Consider the following 7,003-nt stretch of genomic DNA (forward strand, 5'->3'; position numbering starts at 1 on the left):
AAAAGGGAAGCATGAGGGCAAGAATGGACAACAAGGCAAGCTGGGGTGTTGTGTAAGAAAGACTTCAGGGACAGCTCAGTATCAAGTCTGTGGAAAATAGGAAGACTGAAATTTTTTTCAGCTGAGAAGCTAGTATTCTTTAGACTTTTTTTTTTTTTTTTCCTGGTGAAATATTTAGGATGAATTGTATGGGAAACAGACAGGAAATAGGCCAATTGCAAAGTAATTTTTTTTTATTTTTAAAAAAAAATTTTTTTTTTTTAATGTTTTATTTATTTCTAGGAGAGAGAGACAGCGTGAGCAGGGGAGGGTCAGAGAGAGAGGGAGTTACAGACTCTGAAACAAGCTCCAGGCTCTGAGCTGGCAGTCAGCACAGAGCCCGACGCGGGGCTCGAACCCACGAACCGCGAGATCATGACCCAAGCGAAAGTCGGACGCTTAACCGACTAAGCCACCCAGGCGCCCCAATTGCAAAGTAATTTTAATAGTCCAGTGGGAAAATAATAGGAGTTGAAGCCACCAATCATAGTGACATTTTGGAATTTTAATCTCAAGACCCAGATCTTTGAGACAAGCAACTGGAAAAAGTTGATGATGATACATAAATCTCTAACCTGGTCGGTGTGGGGAATAGGAGGGTGAGCAAACAGCTGGTTTATTGAGAGCAGCATGTGTTTTAGACAAACTAAATCTGACAGTCTATCCATTATCCTTTCTAGATTGCTGATCTAAAAGCCAAACTGAAGTGAAAAGAGGGGCCAAGGAGAAGGTGTAGAGATATGACATTCTAGAGATAAGATGTAAAGGTCCATGACATTCAAACTCTTCCTCCCTAGATAAGACTTTTGCTGTTCTAACACAATCCCATGCAGACCAATTTCAGATTGTAGCTATTGGTTTTCTTCCTTTTTGTGATATTGTGATTTATAACAAGAACTATATATTTGGTCTTTGTCCCTGTTTCTGGCACAGAGCTCCCTAAACCCTTGGAATTTAGGAAGTGTTGAGAGTAATAAAGGTGTCTTCTGTTAAGTTAGTGTGTAGCTTTTGAACCCCATCTAAGAATGGGTGCCGGTTGCCAATTAAACCAGCCATGTGATTAGAAGGTTGGAATGTTCAGCCTCCCCCCCAAACCTCCATGGAGGGGAGAAGGGCTGGAGATGGAGTTTAGTCACCAATGCTCAATGACTTAACCAATGATGCCTATGTGATAAAGCCTCCATTAAAAAAAAAGGGGGATAGGGCAGGGTTCAGGATTCAGAAAGCTTCTGGGTTGGTGAACACATGGATACTGGAAAGAGAAGCATAAACAGAGAATGTGGAAGGTACACAACCTCTCCCCATACCGTGTTCTATACGACTCTCCCATTTAGCTGTTCCTAAGTTATATCCTTTTATTGAAAAAAAAAAAAAAAAAAAAAAGTAATAGTAAGTGAAATGTTCCTCTGAATTTTGTAAGCCACTCTAGCAAATTAATCAAATTCTAGAAAGGGTTCATGGGGACTTCTAGCCAGTCAGTCACAAGTACAGTTACAACCTGAACTTGCAACTGGCATCCAAAGTCCAAGGAGGGGGTCATTGAACTCCCCACGGTTGTCAGAGGCACAGATGAACACCTGGGCTCCTGACTAGCATCGGAAGTTGGAGGCGCTGTCTTGAAGTACCAAGCCCTCAACCTGTGGATTCTGCTGCTATCCCCTGGGTAGTTAGTGACAGAACTGTGTTGAGTTCTTGGACTCCTTGGTGTCTGAGAATTGCTTGGTGGTATCTAGGGAAACCCCCCACCACACATATTAGAAATGGTCTAGGACAACCAAAAGACTTCCCTAATTAAAAATTGAAATCATCATTTTATTGCTTCACAAAAAAATTAACATGCAAACTACTATTTGTGGAAGGTTAGGACACTGAAATGAATGACGCCAATTTTCTTCTTTAATACATTTTTCTTTTGTGACTAGAAGCACAGGCTGTGCGTTTGTCCAGAGAATGGGTAGTGTACCTACTGTAAAAGAATGATAGACCCTAGATTTTTTGGAAGAGATTTTAAGATTATCCAGCTGACTCATCTACCCAAGTCAAGAGTTATTTCCTACCACCTTTCCTCTACATTTTCAAAACGCAGCCACTCTTCCAAGTTATGTGTTAACACACCTCATCAATAAAGCAGCCTCTCATGTATATTCACATGTTTTCTGTTCTTTAAACTTTTAGCAATAGAGGTATAGCCATTGTTGACATTTATTTAATGACGTGCAAGTTTCCCTGTTAGATTCTAATATCTTTGAGAACATGGAGTGTCATTCATTTTCCCAAACTGCAAGTACTTTGCACACAGGGAAAGGTTAATAAATTAGTGGTGAATTAATGCACATGCAATCACCTAGTTTGCTGAGGACATTCTTTAAGCCAAGTAGTGTTTTAAGCACTTTGCACATGCTACCTCATCTGATCTTTGCCACACCCCTATGAGATAGGCTTTGCGATTTTGCCTAAAGAAACGTGAGGGTAAATACTTACTGGCTATTTAAGTAGCAGAACTAGGATATGAATCCAGACAAACTGGATTCAGAGCCTATGATCTTAGTTACTGTATATTGCTACTTATAGGTACTACAGTACCCAATTTGCAGTATACCCTTACAGTATACAGTAAGGAATACAGAGGGGCACAATAATGTTAGAACATTGCCTTTGTAATTATGGCTATTTTTGTATAAGCCATAAATGAATTTTTCAGTTTCTTTATATAAAATGGATTGAGAGTAGTATTTATTTTATGAAATTTTTGTGGGGATTAAATAAAGCAATGCATATAAAATGCACATAATAAAAATGAGCCTTTGTGATGATGGGGAGGGTATTCCTCAGGTATGTGACTCCCATCATCTCTTTCCAGAACTGGGAGTAATACTGTGGCATCTACCTTTCTGTGTTTGATGCTAATTATTTTTCCTAAGAACAATGATTTCTAGCCATTCGAAGCTATCCTATAATATTTGTGAAAATACAGAAAATAGCACTCATGTACAGTAGCAGGAATATGCAATGGGCCAAAAAGAAAATTAAAAGCCTTATAATTTTACAAACAAAATAAATCTCCCTCAGATGTTAAATTGTGGGCATCACTTAGTGTCTTATTATTGAATGATCATTAATCCATTAACATTGTACTTTACTCAGTGATACATTTTTCTTCTTCAACCAAACTTAGACCATATCTTCTCTGTGGCACTTGGAGTGCATAGTTACATAATCACATGGGTAGGAGAGAAGGTCATTTGCAAAACATATTTTTTGGTTTATTTGTTTTAAAAAGTTTTTTTTTTCTAGTTCTTGGAGATTTTTATGGAAAAAAAGAGGTACTTAATCTCAAAATTACAGTGAAAAACAAAAAGATACTAACTTCACTGAAAGAGAAGAGATAAAAGTGGTTTAAGTAGAAATGTGTGCTGTAACTCTCTTTTGTTCCTCAGATAAAAAATGCACCTAATGCTAATATATGCACCAGGCAATGACAAGAGAAAATAATTATTTTATTGCAGTGGATCTTTGTATGCAGAATTCAAGGGCAGGACCTATTATTATCTTTGAGGGGGATAAAGTATCTGATTTACAATATCTACTTATCTCCTTAGAAGAATGTCTAGTGTAATGTTGGCAAGCCTTTGCATAGCATGTTAATAACTTGAGACTCAGGATTTGTCAAGAGATCTGAGATTCATAATAGTTTTTCTATAACTTTTTTTCTCACCTCTTGAATTATGGACATGGGAGCAATGCTTTAAACTACTTGGTGGGCCTGTCACTGTTCAGGGTAGCGTTTGCAATTGAACGTATGCTTTGAATTTGAATGTGTATAATGTGAGAGCTGCAACAAAGTGGCCTATAAGATATGATTAGTTTATTTACACAAAATCTGCCAGGATATGACATTTTGAAATTTTTCAGTATAAAATAGAAACTTTCCTAATATTAATTGAAACTCAATGGGAAGCAGTGTAGCACATAAGAAGCATAGTGTACTGTTTTGAGTTGCGATCTTAATAAATCTCACCATGCTAAAACGATGACTCTTGTATTTTGCTTGCATTAAAATCATTTTAGAAGGTAATTGGTTTAGCTTATTGTATACTGCCTGATAATATTTCTTTTTTTTTCAAGGAAAGAATAAGGTGTCATTAAATTACTGTTTCATGGGGAAGTCACGTATTATAAATGTTAGTGAGTACAGAATATAAAATAGACTCGAGAAAAATAAATTTACTCCTTCACACAGGAGACTTGCTTTAGGTTTCACTGGATTATTTAACTCATTCAAATATGTTTCTACTTGGTAGCTTAGAATTACTTTGTAGCCCATTTTGGTTAATTTTATTATCTTTAATTTACTAATTGGAAAATACATACAAATACATAAAGCATAAGGGCCTAGTTTGGAAAGTCACATGATTCTACTTCAGTATTAAATGAGATGTGTTGTTATTGTTTTGAATATTTAAATAATAGAGCATAGTAAAGCTTTTTCTTGTTGGTGCACCTATAGAGAGAGAATTCCTAGGTTTTTATTATTTTAATGTAGTGTTTTGAACATTAGAATTCCCATAACCAGAAAAATTAAACTATTTTAAAAACTGAAAGATTCTTACGACCCATACATAAGTGTATAGAAATATGTAGGTATATATATGCATATATGTATATTTACGTGTGTGTATATATGTAAGTATATCTATCTGTTTTCCAATGATGACTTTTTTAATGACTTAAGACAGAATGCTATTTCACTAAATTATGTTTTTAACTGATTAGAGTTATCCAATCTGCTAAGCGTTTTTCTTCCATACAGATTCAAAGAAAAAACATCAACAGCCCAGGATTTTTTTCCCAGGCTGAGGTGAATTGGCTGAAGTGGTCAGTTCTGAGGGGGAAGGTAGTTCCTAAAGTCAGAGCCCAGACATCTAAAGTGTCCCTGGCATCTACCTTAATGTCATGTTTATTCCACTCTGTGGAATGTGTATGTTGGGTTTTATGAAATTAGGTGGACTTTAAGACTGAAAAAACTTTGGCACATGCAGATTTCAGAGCTAATTTATTTGTAACAAATCACACAGTCAGTGCCTCAACCAAGAATCAGAGGGAAATGTCCAAAAAACTGTCACTAAAAGCATGTGCAAGGTATACTAAGCTTTAAGGGGATTGGACATTTCAGTTGATAAGAAAGGAAGGATGATACAAGCCAAATCAACTTAAGGCAAAAAGCTCAAGTACCGATTAAGAGAGGGCCTAATAGAAACTATTTGTCAGTTGTGAAGTGACTACAGACATGGGAAGCTTATTTGCTACAGGAGTTTGTTCATGGTTTTAACTACATTTAAGTAAGAGTTTTAAACATTTTTAGATTTCAGCTCAACAGAACTGTTAGAGGTTAGGAGAAAAAATACTGTCATTAAATTTCAAAGATCATCTAGGCCTTTGATTTTTTATTTCTACAGTTTTGGTTTTCTTTCTGCTTTAAGATTCTGCCCTTTAATCTATAGTAATTATTTTATGTGGGAAATTCTAAATGCAGTCTTTCTTAATTATTTACCCCAATGAATGGAGGCAATGATCTCAATAACTGGACACCAAGTAATTAGATTTAAAAAATCCAAAAATATTTTATTTTGATATATATTGTGATGAACTTAGAAAATTTGCCTGATTTTTATACACATATACTGCATATCTACAAAAATTTTTTTGATTGAATACTGTATTTTGTCTCCCTCTGTCTGTCTCTCTCTGTCTCTGTCTCTCTGTATCTGCCTCTCTCTTTCTCTGTCTCTGTCTCTCTCTGTCTCTCTCTCTATATATATGTGTATATATATATTTATTCCTTATTTATATATTTATAAGTAGCTGACCATGAAAATTGTAAAAAAAAAAAAAAAAAAAAAAAATGTTGATCCTGACAGTTAAGCCTTGGACTTGAACCCGCTATCCCAGCTTTTAGTGCATCTCCTGCCTTGCTACACACATAGTCTTGATGAAGGTATTTACTTCTCTGAGTCTCAGTTTCCTCATTCACAGAAATGAAGTGAAAAATGTCTATCTTATTGATCTTACTATGGTGAGCAAATGAAATGAGGTATGTTATTCTAATTTGATAAATACATTAATTAAAACTCATTGGGCTACAGAGAAATGAGCTTGGCCCACATCTTAAAAAAAAAAAAAAAAAAAAAAAACCCTAAAATAGAATAGAAAAGAAAGTAGAGTTTATTTGGAGGGTATGAGATGTATCTAATCTCCCTTTTCCTTGTTTCATGGAATTATTTTATTTTTTGGTCAGGAAAACATAAAAAGTAATACTGTATACAAGCTTAAAGACATTTGACAGAAACTCCTTGACCTCTTTGTGAACATGTTTTATAAATACAGAGTGAATTCAAGAAAAAAGAAATATAATTCAAATTTGCAGAGCATCTTTATCTGTGGGAGTCACAGTGCTTGGTGTTAGCCTACATCATCTTATTTAGTTCTCTCTACCTTGAGACCAGCCTCTGAGGAGCAGTATAACATGGGTGGATGGAAATACATGCTCTGGAGCCAGAATAACTGGTTTAAATTCCAGCTTCTTCATCATCAGGCTGTGGGAGCTCAAATAAGTTATTTAACGTAGTGTGCCTTAGTTTTCTCACCTGAGGCGCCTTGAGGTTATGACTAAAATAGTATATACCTTTATAGGGTTATCTTGCAGATTAAGTGAATAAACACCTCTAACACCACTTAGAATACTTCTTGGCACGTGGATAGCAGTTAATAAAAATAATTGCTGGCATTTTTTGTACAGCAAAGATCACGTGTTAACTCAGAACATGGCATCTCATTAAGACATTTGCCCAAGGTCCCATAGAAATTGAAAAATAGAGCAATGATTCAGGTCTATCTGAATAACGCCCACTGGCCATTATGGCTCCAACAGTTTATTCTTTAAACACCTACCTGCTGAGCTTGAATG

Source organism: Hyaena hyaena, unplaced genomic scaffold (genome assembly GCF_003009895.1).
Source record: "Hyaena hyaena isolate Hyena2069 unplaced genomic scaffold, ASM300989v1 scaffold_159, whole genome shotgun sequence".
Classification (NCBI taxonomy): domain Eukaryota; kingdom Metazoa; phylum Chordata; class Mammalia; order Carnivora; family Hyaenidae; genus Hyaena; species Hyaena hyaena.